Genomic DNA, 20,199 nt, shown 5'->3' on the forward strand with positions numbered 1-20,199 from the left:
ACCTTCACACCCAATACCTCCACAGGAGCTACATTTCAGCCTGAAAATCAGTTCAACCTCTCAGCTTCACACAACCATTGTTGCAGGGGTGTCAAACTCAGTTCCAACACACCTGATTCAAATGATCGGGCTCGTTATCAGGCTTCTGCTGGGATTAATGATGAGCTGATTATTTGAATCAGGTGTGTTGGAAGAAGGAAACATCTAAAACATAGAGGATAGTGAACCTCCAGGAACTGAGTTTGACATCCCTGCTTTAGAGTAACTCCAATCCAAATGTTGACAAGGTGAGATCTTCCTGTCTTTGCCTTTCAAAATAAAAGCACAGCACAATTGCAAAATAAAAGCCTGTGACAGACTGGAAACGCCAGTGAAACCTCTCAGCTTCACTCAGCCTTTTGAGTAACTCCAATCCAAATGTTGACAAGGTGAGATCTTCCTGTCTTTGCCTTTCAAAATAAAAGCACAGCACAATTTCAAAATAAAAGCCTGCAACAGACCAAAAAATGCCAGTTAAACCTCTCAGCTTCACACAGCCTTTGGAGTAACTCCAATCCAAATTTTGACCAGGTGAGATCTTCAGGTCTCTGCCTTTCAAAATTACTTTACAGCACAATTTGCCAGTTAAACCTCTCACCTTCACACAGCCTTTTGAGTAACTCCAATCCAAATTTTGACCAGGTGAGATCTTCCTGTCTCTGCCTTTCAAATTAAAAGCACTGCACAATTTGCCAGTTCAACCTCTCAGCTTCACACAGCGTTTAGAGTATCTCCAGTCCAAATTTTGACCAGGTGAGATCTTCATGTCTCTGCCTTTGAAAATAAAAGCACAGCACAATTTTAAAATAAAAGTCTGTGACGGACCGGAAAATGTCACCAAAACCTCTCAGCTTCACACAGCCGTTAGAATAAATACGCCTCTCCGGACATGCACACATCCCGAGCCCCTCCCACGATTTCCGCACCAGCGGGAATTGTCTAGTTATATTTTATTAATCACGTTTCCGCCGTTTTTCGATTCGCTTCTCCTCCTAGGGCTTTGAGAAAATCAAAGCAAATTATATATCAAAACGTGCGGCTTCATCGGGAATAGTGTGCTATGACTTTTCTAAGACATTCGTCATTTTTTCGCAGAATTATTCGCAAAAAACTGCGAAAAAAGTCCCATAGAAAATGAATGGGGAGTGAAAAAATTCGGCTCAAAAAATCCACTTTTTTCCAAACGCCACTGCTTCGCCATACGGTCACCTAGAAACTTCATTTAACCATCAAAACGCAGTGATGTTTCTTGTCTTCGCAGGAATGTATTTTATGTCAGGCTGAGATTTATAGTTTTTCGTCAGTGAGTCCTCAAAAAAGTGAAAATTCTCAAAATCTGCTCTGGTTAGAGTGCGGCATGTCAGTTGGTAGAGTGGAGGAGAGGAGAAAAATCCGCCTGAAAATTTCACGATCGCATCGCCCTCACGACCAAACGATAAATGTTAGGAGAATGAAATTTGGTCAGATTGTAGACAATTTTCCTGGGATTCAAATGAATCCAAGTTTGAAGACCTAGCTCTTTCTGAAGGGAAATGGCAGGCAGCAGTTTAGACCAAAGTCGCACCGTTCTCCCCATAAGAACCAATGTAAACTGAATCATCTGGCTCATGGAGGGACAGTGTTTTTTAAATCGCTGTAACTCGGTCATTTCTCTCAATATTTGGAAAATAATCATATCTATGGATAGCCACAGCCTTCCTCTCGCTCACGGTCATTTTAGTTTTCAGCTCGCATTAACGGTTCGCCCACAATTAGCGCCAGAACGAGACGTTGCGCGGTGCTGCTGAGAAGCACTTTTCTGCTGTCTGTGGCAGGCACCGTTGCTATGGGGGCCCATAGCAACCGCCCTTACACACGCGCAGGCATGCTCGCACGCACACACACAGACTCATTGGTGTGCCACACCCACCTTCACACCCAATACCTCCACAGGAGCTGCATTTCAGCCTGAAAATCACTGAAACCTCTCAGCTTCACACAGCCTTGAGAGCAGGGGTGTCAAACTCAGTTCCAACACACCTGATTCAAATGATCAGGCTCGTTATCAGGCTTCTGCTGAGCTTAATGATGAGCTGATTATTTGAATCAGGTGTGTTGGAACAGGGAAACATCTAAAACATAGAGGATAGTGGACCTCGAGGAACTGAGTTTGACACCCCTGCTTTAGAGTAACTCCAATCCAAATGTTGACCAGGTGAGATCTTCATGTCTTTCCCTTTCAAAATAAAAGCACAGCACAATTTCAAAATAAAAGCCTGTGATGGGCCTGAAAACACCAGTTAAACCTCTCAGCTTCACACAGCCTTTACAATAACTCCAATCCAAATTTTGACCAGGTGAGATCTCCCTGTCTCTGCCTTTCAAAATAAAAGCACAGCACAATTTCTAAATAAAAGCCTGCGATGGGCCTGAAAACACCAGTTAAACCTCTCAGCTTCACACAGCCTTTACTCCAATCCAAATTTTGACCAGGTGAGATCTTCCTGTCTCTGCCTTTCAAAATAAAAGCACAGCACAATTTCAAAATAAAAGCCTGCAACAGACCAAAAAATGCCAGTTAAACTTCTCAGCTTCACACAGCCTTGAGAGTAACTCCAATCCAAATTTTGACCAGGTGAGATCTTCTTGTCTCTGCCTTTCAAAATAAAAGCACAGCACAATTTCAAAATAAAAGCCTATGACGGACCAAAAAATAACCCTTTCCTGCCCAGCTCCGGACATGCACACATCCCGAGCCCCTCCCACGATTTCCGCGAGCGGGAATTGTCTAGTTAGGGGCTCGGGCTTCGACACGAGCCACTCTCCTCTCCATTGCAAAGCAATGGGAGGAGAGTGGCTCGTGGCGAAGCCACGAGCCACTATTGTTCTCCTGCTGCGTTTATCTTTTATTATTAACGTTTCCGCCGTTTTTCGGTCGCTAACTAGTCCTAGGGCTTTGAGAAAACCAAAACAAATTATATATCAAAACGTGCGGCTTCATCGGGAATCCCGGGCTATGACTTTTCTAAGAAATTCGTCATTTTTTCGCAGAATTATACGCAAAAAACTGCGCAAAAAGTCCCATAGAAAATGAATGGGGACTGAAAAAAATCGGCTCAAAAAATCCACTTTTTTCCAAACGCCACTGCTTCGTCATACGTTCACCTAGAAACTTCATTTAACCATCAAAATGCAGTGATTTTTCTTGTCTTCGTAGGAATGTATTTTATGTCAGGCTGAGATTTATAGTTTTGATCAGTGAGTCCTCAAAAAAGTGAAAATTCTCAAAATCTGCTCTGGTTAGAGTGCGGCATGTCAGTTGGTAGAGTGGAGGAGAGGAGAAAAATCCGCCTGAAAATTTCACGATCGCATCGCCCTCACGACCAAACGATAAATGTTAGGGGAATGAAATTTGGTCAGATTGTAGACAAATTTCCTGGGATTCAAATGAATCCAAGTTTGAAGACCTAGCTCTTTCTGAAGAGAAATGGCAGGCAGCAGTTTAGACCAAAGTCGCACCGTTCTCCCCATTAGAACCAATGTAAACTGAATCATCTGGCTCATGGAGGGACAGTGTTTTTAAAATCGCTGTAACTCGGTCATTTCTCACAATATTTGGAAAATAATTACATTTATGGAAAGCCACAGCCCTCCTCTCGCTCACGGTCATTTCGGTTTTCAGCTAGCATTCACGGTTAGCCCACAATTAGCGCCAGAACGAGACGTTGCGCGCTGCTGCTGAGAAGCACTTTTTTGCTGTCTGTGGCAGGCACCGTTGCTATGGGGCCCATAGCAACCGCCCTTACACACGCGCAGGCATGGTCGCACGCACACACACAGACTCAGTGGACTGCCACACCCACCTTCACACCCAATACCTCCACAGGAGCTGCATTTCAGCCTGAAAATCAGTTCAACCTCTCGGCTTCACACAGCCTTTACAGCAGGGGTGTCAAACTCAGTTCCAACACACCTGATTCAAATGATCAGGCTCGTTATCAGGCTTCTGCTGATTATTTGAATCAGGTGTGTTGGAAGAAGGAAAGATCTAGAACATAGAGGATAGTGGACCTCCAGGAACTGAGTTTCACACCGCTGCTTTACAGTAACTCCAATCGAAATGTTGACCAGGTGAGATCTTCCTGTCTTTGCCTTTCAAAATAAAAGCACAGCACAATTTCAAAATAAAAACCTGTGACGGACTGGAAACGCCAGTTAAACCTCTCAGCTTAACAGAGCCTTCATAGCAGGGGTGTAAAACTCAGTTCGAACACACCTGATTCAAATGATCAGGCTCGTTATCAGGCTTCTGCTGAGCTTGATGATGAGCTGATTATTTGAAACAGGTGTGTTGGAAGAGGGAAACATCTAAAACATAGAGGATAGTGGACCTCCAGGAACTGAGTTTGACACCCCTGCTTTAGAGTAACTCCAATCCAAATGTTGACCAGGTGAGATCTTCATGTGTTTCACTTTCAAAATAAAAGTAAAGCAAAATTTCAAAATAAAAGCCTGTGATGGGCCTGAAAACACCAGTTAAACCTCTCAGCTTCACACAGTCTTTATAGTAACTCCAATCCAAATTTTGACCAGGTGAGATCTTCCCGTCTTTGCCTTTCAAAATAAAAGCACAGCAAAATTTGCCAGTTAAACCTCTAAGCTTTAGAAAGCCTTTTGAGTAACTCGAATCGAAAGTTTGACTAGGTGAGATCTTCCTGTCTCTGCCTTTCAAAATAAAAGCACAGCACAATTTCAAAATAAAAGCCTGTGATGGACCAAAAAATAACCCTCTCCTGCCCAGCTCCGGACATGCACACATCCCGAGCCCCTCCCACGATTTCCGCGTGCGGGAATTGTCTAGTTATATTTTCTTCACGTTTCCGCCATTTTTCGGTCGCTAACTCGTCCTAGGGCTTTGAGAAAATCAAAACAAATTATATATCAAAACGTGCGGCTTCATCGGGAATCCCGGGCTATGACTTTTCTAAGAAATTCGTCATTTTTTCGCAGAATTATTCGCAAAAAACTGCGACAAAAGTCCCATAGGAAATGAATGGGGAGTGAAAAAAATCGGCTCAAAAAATCAACTTTTTTCCAAACGCCACTGCTTCGCCATACGGTCACCTAGAAACTTCATTTAACCATCAAAACGCAGTGATTTTTCTTGTCTTCGCAGGAATGTATTTTATGTGAGGCTGAGATTTACAGTTTTTCATCAGTGAGTCCTCAAAAAAGTGAAAATTCTCAAAATCTGCTCTGGTTAGAGTGCGGCATGTCAGTTGGTAGAGTGGAGGAGAGGTGAAAAATTCGCCTGAAAATTTCCCGATCGCATCGCCCTCACGACCAAACCATAAGAGATAGGACAATGAAATTTGGTCAGATTGTAAACAATTTTCCTGAGATTCAAATGAATCCAAGTTTGAAGATCTCGCTCTTTCTGAAGTGAAATGGCAGGCAGCAGTTTACACCAAAGTCGCACCGGTCTCTCCATAAGAACCAATGTAAACTGAATCATCTGCCTCATGGAGGGACAGTGTTTTTTAAATCGCTGTAACTCGGTCATTTCTCACAATATTTGAAAAATAATTACATTTATGGAAAGCCACAGCCTTCCTCTCGCTCACGGTCATTTTAGTTTTCAGCTAGCATTCACGGTTAGCCCACAGTTAGCGCCAGAACGAGACGTTGCGCGCTGCTTCTGAAAAGCACTTTTTGCTGTCTGTGGCAGGCACCGTTGCTATGGGGCCCATAGCAACCGCCCTTACACACGCGCAGGCATGCTCCCACGCACACACACAGACTCATTGGTGTGCCACACCCACCTTCACACCCAATACCTCCACAGGAGCTGCATTTCAGCCTGAAAATCAGTTCAACCTCTCAGCTTCACACAGCCTTTAGAGCAGGGGTGTCAAACTCAGTTATAACACACCTGATTCAAATGATCAGGCTCGTTATCAGGCTTCTGCTGAGCTTAATGATGGCTAATCATTTGAATCAGGTGTGTTGTAAGAAGGAAACATCTAGAACATAGAGGCTAGTGGACCTCCAGGAACTGAGTGAGACACCCCTGCTTTAGAGTAACTCCAATCCAAATGTTGACCAGGTGAGATCTTCCTGTCTTTCCCTTTCAAAATAAAAGCACAGCACAATTTTAAAATAAAAGCCTGTGACGGACTGGAAACGCCAGTTAAACCTCTCAGCTTCACACAGCCTTTACAATAACTCCAGTCCAAATTTTGACCAGGTGAGATCTTCCCATCTCTGCCTTTCAAAATAAAAGCACAGCACAATTTTAAAATAAAAGCCTGTGACGGACTGGAAACGCCAGTTAAACCTCTCAGCTTCACTCAGCCTTTAGAGTAACTCCAATCCTCTATGTTTTAGATGTTTCCCTGTTCCAAATCACCTGATTCAAATGATCAGGCTTGTTATAATGCTTCTGCAGAGCTTCATGATAAGCTGATCATTTGAATCAGGTGTGGTGGAAGAGGTAAACATCTAAAACACAGAGGATAGTGGACCTCCAGGAACTGAGTTTGACACCCCTGGTTTGGGGTAACTCCAATCCAAATTTTGACAGGGTGAAATCTACCTGTCTTTGCCTTTCAAAATAAAAGCAGAGCACAATTTCAAAATAAAAGCCTGCGACACACTGGAAATGCCAGTTAAACCTCTCAGCTTCACACAGCCTTTATAGTAACTCCAATCCAAATTTTGACCAGGTGAGATCTTCCTGTCTCTGCCTTTCAAAATTACTTTAAAGCACAATTTGCCAGTTAAACCTCTCAGCTTCACACAGCCTTTAGAGTAACTCCATTCGAAATTTTGACCAGGTGAGATCTTCTTGTCTCTGCCTTTCAAAATAAAAGCACAGCACAATTTCAAAATAAAAGCCTGTGATGGGCCTGAAAAAGCCAGTTAAACCTCTCAGCTTCACACAGCCTTTACAATAACTCCAATCCAAATTTTGACCAGGTGACATCTTCCTGTCTCTGCCTTTCAAAATAAAAGCACAGCACAATTTCTAAATAAAAGCCTGCGACAGACTGGAAACGCCAGTTAAACATCTCAGCTTCACACAGCTTTTACAGTAACTTCAATCCAAATTTTGACCAGGTGAGATCTTCCTTTCTCTGCCTTTCAAAATAAAAGCACAGCACGATTTCAAAATAAAAGCCAGTGACGGACCGGAAAATGTCACCAAAACCTCTCAGCTTCACACAGCCGTTAGAATAAACACGCCTCTCCGGACATGCACACATCCCGAGCCCCTCCCACGATTTCCGCACCAGCGGGAATTGTCTAGTTCTCTTTTCTTCACGTTTCCGCCGTTTTTCGATTCGCTTCTCCTCCTAGGGCTTTGAGAAAACCAAAGCAAATTATATATCAAAACGTGCGGCTTCATCGGGAATAGTGTGCTATGACTTTTCTAAGAAATTCGTCATTTTATCGCAGAATTATTCGCAAAAAACTGCCAAAAAAGTCCCATAGGAAATGAATGGGGACCAAAAAAAATCGGCTCAAAAAATCCACTTTTTTCCAAACGCCACTGCTTCGCCATACGTTCACCTAGAAACTTCATTTAACCATCAAAACGCAGTGATTTTTCTTGTCTTCGCAGGAATGTATTTTATGTCAGGCTGAGATTTACAGTTTTTGATCAGTGAGTCCTCAAAAAAGTGAAAATTCTCAAAATCTGGTCTGGTTAGAGTGCGTGATGTCAGTTGGTAGAGTGGAGGAGAGGAGAAAAATCCGCCTGAAAATTTCACGATCGCATCGCCCTCATGACCAAACGATAAATGTTAGGGGAATGAAATTTGGTCAGATTGTAGACAAATTTCCTGGGATTCAAATGAATCCAAGTTTGAAGACCTAGCTCTTTCTGAAGTGAAATGGCAGGCAGCAGTTTAGACCAAAGTCGCACCGTTCTCTCCATAGGAACCAATGTAAACTGAATCATCTGCCTCATGGAGGGACAGTGTTTTTTAAATCGCTGTAACTCGGTCATTTCTCACAATATTTGGAAAATAATTACATTTCTGGTTAGCCACAGCCTTCCTCTCGCTCACGGTCATTTCGGTTTTCAGCTAGCACTCACGGTTAGCCCACAGTTAGCGCCAGAACGAGACGTTGCGCGCTGCTGCTGAGAAGCACTTTTCTGCTGTCTGTGGCAGGCACCGTTGCTATGGGGGCCCATAGCAACCGCCCTTACACACGCGCAGGCATGTTCGCACGCACACACACAGACTCATTGGTGTGCCACGCCCACCTTCACACCCAATACCTCCACAGGAGCTGCATTTCAGCCTGAAAATCAGTTCAACCTCTCAGCTTCACACAGCCTTTAGAGCAGGGGTGTCAAACTCAGTTCCAACACACCTGATTCAAATGATCAGGCTCGTTATAATGCTTCTGCTGAGCTTAATGATGAGCTGATTATTTGAATCAGGTGTGTTGTCAGAAGGAAACATCTAGAACATAGAGGATAGTGGACCTCCAGGAACTGAGTTTGACACCCCTGCTTTGGGGTAACTCCAATCCAAATTTTGACCAGGTGAGATCTTCCCATCTCTGCCTTTCAAAATAAAAGCACAGCACAATTTTAAAATAAAAGCCTGTGACGGACTGGAGACGCCAGTTAAACCTCTCAGCTTCACACAGCCTTTAGAGCAGGGGTGTCAAACTCAGGTCCAACACACCTGATTCAAATGATCAGGCTCGTTATAATGCTTCTGCTGGGATTAATGATTAGGTGATTATTTGAATCAGGTGTGTTGTAAGAAGGAAACATCTAGAACATAGAGGATAGTGGACCTCCAGGAACTGAGTTTGACACCCCAGCTTTTGAGTAACTCCAATCCAAATGTTGACCAGGTGAGATCTTCCTGTCTTTCTCTTTCAAAATAAAAGCACAGCACAATTTCAAAATAAAAGCCTGCGATGGGCTAGAGAACACCAGTTAAAACTCTCAGCTTCACACAGCCTTTACAATAACTCCAATCCAAATGTTGACCAGGTGAGATTTTCCTGTCTCTGCCTTTCACAATAAAAGCACAGCACAATTTCAAAATAAAAGCCTGTGACGGACTAGAAACGCCAATTGAACCTCTCAGCTTCACACAGCCTTTAGAGTAACTCCAATCCAAATTTTGACCAGGTGAGATCTTCTTGTCTCTGCCTTTCAAAATAAAAGCACAGCACAATTTCAAAATTAAAGCCTGCGATGGGCCTGAAAACACCAGTTAAACCTCTCAGCTTCACACAGCCTTTACAATAACTCCAATCCAAATGTTGACCAGGTGAGATTTTCCTGTCTCTGCCTTTCACAATAAAAGCACAGCACAATTTCAAAATAAAAGCCTGTGACGGACTAGAAACGCCAATTGAACCTCTCAGCTTCACACAGCCTTTTGAGTAACTCCAATCCAAATTTTGACCAGGTGAGATCTTCCTGTCTCTGCCTTTCAAAATTACTTTACAGCACAATTTGCCAGTTAAACCTCTCAGCTTCACACAGCCTTTAGAGTAACTCCAATCCAAATTTTGACCAGATGAGATCTTCCTGTCTCTGCCTTTCAAAATAAAAGCACAGCACAATTTCAAAATAAAAGCCTGCGACAGACTGGAAATCCCAGTTAAACCTCTCAGCTTCACACAGCCTTTACAGTTACTCCAATTAAAATGTTGACCAGGTGAGTTCTTCCTGTCTGTGCCTTTCAAAATAAAAGAACAGCACAATTTCAAAATAAAAGCCTATGATGGACTGGAAACGCCAGTTAAACCTCTCTGCTTCACACAGCCTTTAGAGTAACTCCAATCTAAATTTTGACCAGGTCTGATCTTCTTGTCTCTTCCTCTCAAAATAAAAGCACAGCACAATTTGCCTGTTACACTTCTCAGCTTCACACAGCCTTTACAGTAACTCCAATCCAAATTTTGACCAGGTGAGATCTTCTTGCCTCTCGTGCGCTGCTCCGGACATGCACACATCCCAAGCCCCTCCCACGATTTCCGCGAGCGGGAATTGTCTAGTCTTTTTTTCTTCACGTTTCCGCCATTTTTCGATTCGCTTCTCGTCCTAGGCCTTTGAGAAAACCAAAGCAAATTATACATCAAAACGTGCGGCTTCATCGGGAATAGTGTGCTATGACTTTTCTAAGAAATTCGTCATTTTTTCGCAGAATTATTCGCAAAAAACTGCGCAAAAAGTCCCATAGGAAATGAATGGGGAGTGAAAAAAATCGGCTCAAAAAATCCACTTTTTTCCAAACGCCACTGCTTCGCCATACGTTCACCTAGAAACTTCATTTAACCATCAAAACGCAGTGATTTTTCTTGTCTCCGCAGGAATGTAGTTTATGTCAGGCTGAGATTTACAGTTTTTGATCAGTGAGTCCTCAAAAATGTGAAAATTCTCAAAATCTGCTGTGTTTAGAGTGCGGCATGTCAGTTGGTAGAGTGGAGGAGAGGTGAAAAATTCGCCTGAAAATTTCCCGATCGTATCGCCCTCACGACAAAACGATAAATGTTAGGGGAATGAAATTTGGTCAGATTGTAGACAATTTTCCTGGGATTCAAATGAATCCAAGTTTGAAGACCTAGCTTTTTCTGAAGGGAAATGGCAGGCAGCAGTTTAGAGCAAAGTTGCACCGTTCTCCCCATAAGAACCAATGTAAACTGAATCATCTGGCTCATGGAGGGACAGTGTTTTTTAAATCGCTGTAACTCGGTCATTTCTCTCAATATTTGGAAAATAATCATATCTATGGATAGCCACAGCCTTCCTCTCGCTCACGGTCATTTTAGTTTTCAGCTCGCATTAACGGTTCGCCCACAATTAGCGCCAGAACGAGACGTTGCGCGGTGCTGCTGAGAAGCACTTTTCTGCTGTCTGTGGCAGGCACCGTTGCTATGGGGGCCCATAGCAACCGCCCTTACACACACGCAGGCATGCTCGCACGCACACACACAGACTCATTGGTGTGCCACACCCACCTTCACACCCAATACCTCCACAGGAGCTGCATTTCAGCCTGAAAATCAGTTAAACCTCTCAGCTTCACACAGCCTTGAGAGCAGGGGTGTCAAACTCAGTTCCAACACACCTGATTCAAATGATCAGGCTCGTTATCAGGCTTCTGCTGAGCTTAATGATGAGCTGATTATTTGAATCAGGTGTGTTGGAAGAGGGAAACATCTAGAACACAGAGGATAGTGGACCTCGAGGAACTGAGTTTGACACCCCTGCTTTACAGTAACTCCAATCCAAATGTTGACCAGGAGAGATCTTCATGTCTTTCCCTTTCAAAATAAAAGCACAGCACAATTTCAAAATAAAAGCCTGTGATGGGCCTGAAAACACCAGTTAAACCTCTCAGCTTCACACAGCCTTTACAATAACTCCAATCCAAATTTTGACCAGGTGAGATCTCCCTGTCTCTGCCTTTCAAAATAAAAGCACAGCACAATTTCTAAATAAAAGCCTGCGATGGTACTGAAAACACCAGTTAAACCTCTCAGCTTAAAACAGCCTTTACTCCAATCCAAAGTTTAATCAGGTCTGATCTTCCTGTCTCTGCCTTTCAAAATAAAAGCACAGCACAATTTCAAAATAAAAGCCTGCAACAGACCAAAAAATGCCAGTTAAACCTCTCAGCTTCACACAGCCTATAGAGTAACTCCAATCCAAATTTTGACCAGGTGAGATCTTCTTGTCTCTGCCTTTCAAAATAAAAGCACAGCACAATTTCAAAATAAAAGCCTGCGACAGACTGGAAACACCAGTTAAACCTCTCAGCTTCACACAGCCTTGAGAGTAACTCCAATTGAAATTTTGACCAGGTGAGATCTTCTTGTCTCTGCCTTTCAAAATAAAACACAGCACAATTTCAAAATAAAAGCCTGCGACAGACTGGAAATGCCAGTTTAAACTCTCAGCTTCACATCGCCTTTTGAGTAACTCCAATCAAAAGTTTGACCAGGTGAGCTCTTACTGTCTCTGCCTTTCAAAATAAAAGCACAGCACACTTTCAAAATAAAAACCTGTGACGGACCGGAAAATGCCGAAATATGCCTCTCCGGACATGCACCCATCCCGAGCCCCTCCCACGATTTCCGCACCAGCGGGAATTGTCTAGTCTTTTCTTCTTCACGTTTCCGCCGTTTTTCGGTCGCTAACTCGTCCTAGGGCTTTGAGAAAACCAAAACAAATTATATATCAAAATGTGCGGCTTCATCGGGAATAGTGTGCTATGACTTTTCTAAGAAATTCGTCATTTTATCGCAGAATTATTCGCAAAAAACTGCGCAAAAATTCCCATAGAAAATGAATGGGGAGTGAAAAAAATCGGCTGAAAAAATCCACTTTTTTCCAAACGCCACTGCTTCGCCATACGTTCACCTAGAAACTTCATTTAACCATCAAAATGCAGTGATTTTTCTTGTCTCCGCAGGAATGTAGTTTATGTCAGGCTGAGATTTACAGTTTTTCATCAGTGAGTCCTCAAAAAAGTTAAAATTCTCAAAATCTGCTCTGGTTAGAGTGCGGCATGTCAGTTGGTAGAGTGGAGGAGAGGAGAGAAATCCGCCTGAAAATTTCCCGATCGCATCGCCCTCACGACCAAACGATAACAGACAGGAGAATGAAATTTGGTCAGATTGTAGACAAATTTCCTGGGATTCAAATGAATCCAAGTTTGAAGATCTAGCTCTTTCTGAAGTGAAATGGCAGGCAGCAGTTTAGACCAAAGTTGCACCGTTCTCTCCATAAGAACCAATGTAAACTGAATCATCTGCCTCATGGAGGGACAGTGTTTTTTAAATCGCTGTAACTCGGTCATTTCTCACAATATTTGGAAAATAATTACATTTATGGAAAGCCACAGCCTTCCTCTCGCTCACGGTCATTTTAGTTTTCAGCTACCATTCACGGTTAGCCCACAATTAGCGCCAGAATGAGACGTTGCGCGCTGCTGCTGAGAAGCACTTTTCTGCTGTCTGTGGCAGGCACCGTTGCTATGGGGGCCCATAGCAACCGCCCTTACACACGCGCAGGCACGCTCCCACGCACACACACAGACTCATTGGTGTGCCACACCCACCTTCACACCCAATACCTCCACAGGAGCTGCATTTCAGCCTGAAAATCACTGAAACCTCTCAGCTTCACACAGTCTTGAGAGCAGGGGTGTCAAACTCAGTTCCAACACACCTGATTCAAATGATCAGGCTCGTTATCAGGCTTCTGCTGAGCTTGATGATGAGGTGATCATTTGAATCAGGTGTGTTGTAAGAAGGAAACATCTGGAACATAGAGGATAGTGGACCTCCAGGAACTGAGTTTGACACACCTGCTTTAGAGTAACTCCAATCCAAATGTTGACCAGGTGAGATCGTCCTGTCTTTGCCTTTCAAAATAAAAGCACAGCACAATTTCAAAATAAAAGCCTGCGACGGACTGGAAACGCCAGTTAAACCTCTCAGCTTCACACAGCCTTTAGAGCAGGGGTGTCAAACTCAGTTCCAACACACCTGATTCAAATGATCAGGCTCGTTATCAGGCTTCTGCTGAGCTTAATGATAGCTAATCATTTGAATCAGGTGTGTTGTAAGAAGGAAACATCTGGAACACAGAGGATAGTGGACCTCCAGGAACTGAGTTTCACACCCCTGCTTTACAGTAACTCCAATCCAAGGTCAGATCTTCCGGTCGTTACCTTTCAAAATAAAAGCACAGCACGATTTCAAAATAAAAGCCTGCGACAGACTGGAAACGCCAGTTAAACCTCTCAGCTTCACACAGCCTTTACAGTAACTCCAATCCAAATGTTGACCAGGTGAGATCTTCCTGTCTCTGCCTTTCAAAATTACTTTAAAGCACAATTTGCCAGTTAAACCTCTCAGCTTCACACAGCCTTTAGAGTAACTCCAATCGAAATTTTGACCAGGTGAGATCTTCCTGTCTCTGCCTTTCAAAATTACTTTAAAGCACAATTTGCCAGTTAAACCTCTCAGCTTCACACAGCCTTTAGAGTAACTCCAATCGAAATTTTGACCAGGTGAGATCTTCTTGTCTCTGCATTTCAAAATAAAAGCACAGCACAATTTCAAAATAAAAGCCTGCGACGGACTGGAAACGCCACTTAAACCTCTCAGCTTCACACAGCCTTTTGAGTAATTCCAATTCAAATTTTGACCAGGTGAGATCTTCCTGTCTCTGCCTTTCAAAATAAAAGCACAGCACAATTTCAAAATAAAACCCTGCAACAGACCAAAAAATGCCAGTTAAACCTCTCAGCTTCACACAGCCTTTAGAGTAACTCCAATTCAAATTTTGACCAGGTCAGATCTTCCTGTCTCTGCCTTTCAAAATAAAAGCACAGCACAATTTGCCAGTTAAACCTCTCAGCTTAACACAGCCTTTACAGTAACTCCAATCCAAATTTTGACCAGGTGAGATCTTCCTGTCTCTGCCGTTCAAAATAAAAGCACAGCACAATTTGCCAGTTAAACCTCTCACCTTCACACAGCCTTTTGAGTAACTCCAATTCAAATTTTGACCTGGTGAGATCCGGACATGCACACATCCCGAGCCCCTCCCACGATTTCCGCGAGCGGGAATTGTCTAGTTAGGGGCTCGGGCTTCGGCACGAGCCACTCTCCTCTCCATTGCAAAGCAATGGGAGGAGAGTGGCTCGTGGCGAAGCCACGAGCCACTATTGTTCTCCTGCTGCGTTTATTATTATATTTTCTTCACGTTTCCGCCATTTTTCGGTCGCTAACTCGTCCTAGGGCTTTGAGAAAATCAAAACAAATTATACATCAAAACGTGCGGCTTCATCGGGAATCCCGGGCTATGACTTTTCTAAGAAATTTGTCATTTTTTCGCAGAATTATTCGCAAAAAACTGCGACAAAAGTCCCATAGAAAATGAATGGGGACTGAAAAAAATCGGTTGAAAAAATCCACTTTATTCCAAACGCCACTGCTTCGCCATACGTTCACCTAGAAATTTCATTTAACCATCAAAACGCAGTGATTTTTCTTGTCTCCGCAGGAATGTATTTTATGTCAGGCTGACATTTACAGTTTTTGATCAGTGAGTCCTCAAAAAAGTGAAAATTCTCAAAATCTGCTCTGGTTAGAGTGCGTGATGTCAGTTGGTAGAGTGGAGGAGAGGAGAAAAATCCGCCTGAAAATTTCACGATCGCATCGCCCTCACGACCATACGATAAATGGTAGGGGAATGAAATTTGGTCAGATTGTAGACAAATTTCCTGGGATTCAAATGAATCCAAGTTTGAAGACCAAGCTCTTTCTGAAGTGAAATGGCAGGCAGCAGTTTAGACCAAAGTCGCACCGTTCTCTCCATAGGAACCAATGTAAACTGAATCATCTGCCTCATGGAGGGACAGTGTTTTTTAAATCGCTGTAACTCGGTCATTTCTCACAATATTTGGAAAATAATTACATTTATGGTTAGCCACAGCCTTCCTCTCGCTCATGGTCATTTTGGTTTTCAGCTAGCACTCACGGTTAGCCCACAGTTAGCGCCAGAACGAGACGTTGCGCGCTGCTGCTGAGAAGCACTTTTCTGCTGTCTGTGGCAGGCACCGTTGCTATGGGGCCCATAGCAACCGCCCTTACACACGCGCAGGCATGCTCCCACGCACACACACAGACTCATTGGTGTGCCACACCCACCTTCACACCCAATACCTCCACAGGAGCTGCATTTCAGCCTGAAAATCAGTTCAACCTCTCAGCTTCACACAGCCTTTAGAGCAGGGGTGACAAACTCACTTCCAACACACCTGATTCAAATGATCAGGCTCGTTATCAGGCTTCTGCTGAGCTTCATGATAGCCTATCATTTGAATCAGGTGTGTTGTAAGAAGGAAACATCTAGAACACAGAGGATAGTGGACCTCCAGGAACTGAGTTTGACACCACTGCTTTACAGTAACTCCAATCCAAATTTTGACCGGGTGAGACCAATCCGTCTCTGCCTTTCAAAATAAAAGCACAGCAAAATTTCAAAATAAAAGCCTGTGACGGACTGGAAACGCCAGTTAAACCTCTCAGCTTCATACAGCCTTTAAAGTAACTCCAATCTAAATTTTGACCAGGTGAGATCTTCCTGTCTCTGCCTTTCAAAATAAAAGCACAGCACAATTTCAAAATAAAAGCCTGCGACGGACTGGAAACGCCAGTTCAACCTCTCAGCTTCACACAGCCTTTACAGCAGGGGTGTCAAACTCACTTCCAACACACCTGATTCAAATGATCAGGCTCGTTATCAGGCTTTTGCTGAGCTTAATGATAGTGTATCATTTGAATCAGGTGTGTTGTAAGAAGGAAACATCTAGAACACAGAGGATAGTGGTCCTCCAGAAACTGAGTTTGACACCCCTGCTTTAGAGTAACTCCAATCCAAATGTAGACCAGGTGAGATCTTCCTGTCTTTCACTTTCAAAATAAAAGCACAGCACAATTTCAAAATAAAAGCCTGCGATGGGCCTGAAAACACCAGTTAAACCTCTCAGCTTCACACAGCCTTTAGAGCCGGGGTGTCAAACTCAGTTCCAACACACCTGATTCAAATGATCAGGCTCGTTATCAGGCTTCTGCTGAGCTTGATGATGAGCTGATTATTTGAATCAGGTGTGTTGGAAGAAGGAAAGATCTAGAACATAGAAGATAGTTGACCTCCAGGAACTGACTTTGACACACCTGCTTTAGAGTAACTCCAATCCAAATGTTGACCAGGTGAGATCTTCCTTTCTTTGCCTTTCAAAATAAAAGCACAGCACAATTTCAAAATAAAAGCCTTCGACGGACTGAAAACGCCAGTTAAACCTCTCAGCTTCACACAGCCTTTTGAGTAACTCCAATCTAAATGTTGACCAGGTGACATCTTCCTGTCTCTGCCGTTCAAAATAAAAGCACAGCACAATGTCAAAATAAAAGCCTGCAAGGTACTGGAAATGCCTGTTAAACCTCTCAGCTTCACACAGCCTTTACAGTAACTTAAATCCAAATGTTCACCAGGTGAGATCTTCCCATCTCTTCCTTTCAAAATAAAAGCACAGCACAATTTCAAAATAAAAGCCTGCGATGGACGGACTGGAAAACGCCAGTTAATCCTCTCAGCTTCACACAGCCTTTACAGTAACTCCAATCCAAATTTTGACCAGGTGAGATCTTGCTGTCTCTTGCTTTCAAAATAAAAGCACGGAACAACTTCAAAATAAATGCCTGTTATGGGCTGGAAAACGCGGAAATACGCCTCTCCGGACATGCACACATCCCGAGCCCCTCCCACGATTTCCGCGAGCGGGAATTGTCTAGTTAGGGGCTCGGGCTTCGACACGAGCCACTCTCCTCTCCATTGCAAAGCAATGGGAGGAGAGTGGCTCGTGGCGAAGCCACGAGCCACTATTGTTCTCCTGCTGCGTTTATTATTAGGGGCTCGGGCTTCGGCACGAGCCACTCTCCTCTCCATTGCAAAGCAATGGGAGGAGAGTGGCTCGTGGCGAAGCCACGAGCCACTATTGTTCTCCTGCTGCGTTTATTATTATATTTTCTTCACGTTTCCGCCGTTTTTCGGTCGCTAACTCGTCCTAGGGCTTTGAGAAAATCAAAACAAATTATATATCAAAACGTGCGGCTTCATCGGGAATCCCGGGCTATGACTTTTCTAAGACATTCGTCATTTTTTCGCAGAATTATTCGCAAAAAACTGCCAAAAAAGTCCCATAGGAAATGAATGGGGACCGAAAAAAATCGGCTCAAAAAATCCCCTTTTTTCCAAACGCCACTGCTTCGCCATACGTTCACCTAGAAACTTCATTTAACCATCAAAACGCAGTAATTTTTCTTGTCTCCGCAGGAATGTATTTTCTGTCAGGCTGAGATTTACAGTTTTTGATCAGTGAGTCCTCAAAAAAGTGAAAATTTTCAAAATCTGCTCTGTTTAGAGTGCGGCATGTCAGTTGGTAGAGTGGAGGAGAGGTGAAAAATTCGCCTGAAAATTTCACGATCGCATCGCCCTCACGACCAAACTATAAATGTTAGGGGAATGAAATTTGGTCAGATTGTAAACAATTTTCCTGGGATTCAAATGAATCCAAGTTTGAAGACCTAGCTCTTTCTGACGTGAAATGGCAGGCAGCAGTTTAGACCAAAGTCGCACCGTTCTCTCCATAAGAACCAATGTAAACTGAATCATCTGCCTCATGGAGGGACAGTGTTTTTTAAATCGCTGTAACTCGGTCATTTCTCACAATATTTGGACAACAATTACATTTATGGAAAGCCACAGCCTTCCTCTCGCTCACGGTCATTTCGGTTTTCAGCTACCATTCACGGTTAGCCCACAATTAGCGCCAGAACGAGACGTTGCGCGCTGCTGCTGAGAAGCACTTTTCTGCTGTCTGTGGCAGGCACCGTTGCTATGGGGGCCCATAGCAACCGCCCTTACACACGCGCAGGCATGGTCCCACGCACACACACAGACTCATTGGTGTGCCACACCCACCTTCACACCCAATACCTCCACAGGAGCTGCATTTCAGCCTGAAAATCAGTTAAACCTCTCAGCTTCACACAGCCTTTCGAGCAGGGGTGTCAAACTCAGTTCCAACACACCTGATTCAAATGATCAGTCTCGTTATCAGGCTTCTGCTGAGCTTAATGATAGCTAATCATTTGAATCAGGTGTGTTATAAGAAGGAAACATGTACAACACAGAGGATAGTGGACCTCCAGGAACTGAATTAGACACCCCTGCTATAGAGTAACTCCAATCCAAATATTGACCAGGTCAGATCTTCCTTTCTCTGTCTTTCAAAATAAACGCACAGCACACTTTGAAAATAAAAGCCTTCCACACACCGGAAAACACCAGTTGAACCCCTCAGCTTCACACAGCCGTTACAGTAACTCCAATCCAAATGTTGACCAGGTGAGATCTTCCTGTCTTTGCCTTTCAAAATAAAAGCACAGCAAAATTTCAAAATAAAAGCCTGTGAAAGACTGGAAATGCCAGTTAAACCTCTCAGCTTCACACAGCCTTTACAGTAACTCCAATCCAAATTTTGACCAGGTGAGATCTTCCTGTCTCTGCCTTTCAAAATAAAAGCACAGCACAATTTCTAAATAAAAGCCTGTGAAAGACTGGAAATGCCAGTTAAACCTCTCAGCTTCACACAGCCTTTACAGTAACTCCAATCCAAATTTTGACCAGGTGACATCTTCCTGTCTCTGCCTTTCAAAATAAAAGCACAGCACAATTTCAAAATAAAAGCCTGTGACGGACCAAAAAATAACCCTCTCCTGCCCAGCTCCGGACATGCACACATCCCGAGCCCCTCCCACGATTTCCGCGTGCGGGAATTGTCTAGTTAGGGGCTCGGGCTTCGACACGAGCCACTCTCCTCTCCATTGCAAAGCAATGGGAGGAGAGTGGCTCGTGGCGAAGCCACGAGCCACTATTGTTCTCCTGCTGCGTTTATTATATTTTATTAATCACGTTTCCGCCGTTTTTCGATTCGCTTCTCCTCCTAGGGCTTTGAGAAAATCAAAGCAAATTATATATCAAAACGTGCGGCTTCATCGGGAATAGTGTGCTATGACTTTTCTAAGACATTCGTCATTTTTTCGCAGAATTATTCGCAAAAAACTGCGACAAAAGTCCCATAGAAAATGAATGGGGAGTGAAAAAATTCGGCTCAAAAAATCCACTTTTTTCCAAACGCCACTGCTTCGCCATACGGTCACCTAGAAACTTCATTTAACCATCAAAACGCAGTGATGTTTCTTGTCTTCGCAGGAATGTATTTTATGTCAGGCTGAGATTTATAGTTTTTCGTCAGTGAGTCCTCAAAAAAGTGAAAATTCTCAAAATCTGCTCTGGTTAGAGTGCGGCATGTCAGTTGGTAGAGTGGAGGAGAGGAGAAAAATCCGCCTGAAAATTTCACGATCGCATCGCCCTCACGACCAAACGATAAATGTTAGGAGAATGAAATTTGGTCAGATTGTAGACAATTTTCCTGGGATTCAAATGAATCCAAGTTTGAAGACCTAGCTCTTTCTGAAGGGAAATGGCAGGCAGCAGTTTAGACCAAAGTTGCACCGTTCTCCCCATAAGAACCAATGTAAACTGAATCATCTGGCTCA

The 20,199-nt window shown here is 43.5% G+C and overlaps 1 long non-coding RNA gene across 1 annotated transcript in view; it reads left to right on the forward strand.

The window, feature by feature from the left end:
• The first annotated feature begins 412 nt into the window (after positions 1-412).
• The window catches only part of LOC127532948 (uncharacterized), a 44,979-nt gene continuing 25,192 nt past the window's right edge, over positions 413-20,199 (forward strand). The window contains exon 1 of the long non-coding RNA XR_007940584.1: positions 413-570. This is a non-coding gene — a long non-coding RNA (uncharacterized LOC127532948). The remainder of the gene's footprint in view (positions 571-20,199) is intronic.

Source organism: Acanthochromis polyacanthus, chromosome 2 (assembly GCF_021347895.1).
Source record: "Acanthochromis polyacanthus isolate Apoly-LR-REF ecotype Palm Island chromosome 2, KAUST_Apoly_ChrSc, whole genome shotgun sequence".
Classification (NCBI taxonomy): domain Eukaryota; kingdom Metazoa; phylum Chordata; class Actinopteri; family Pomacentridae; genus Acanthochromis; species Acanthochromis polyacanthus.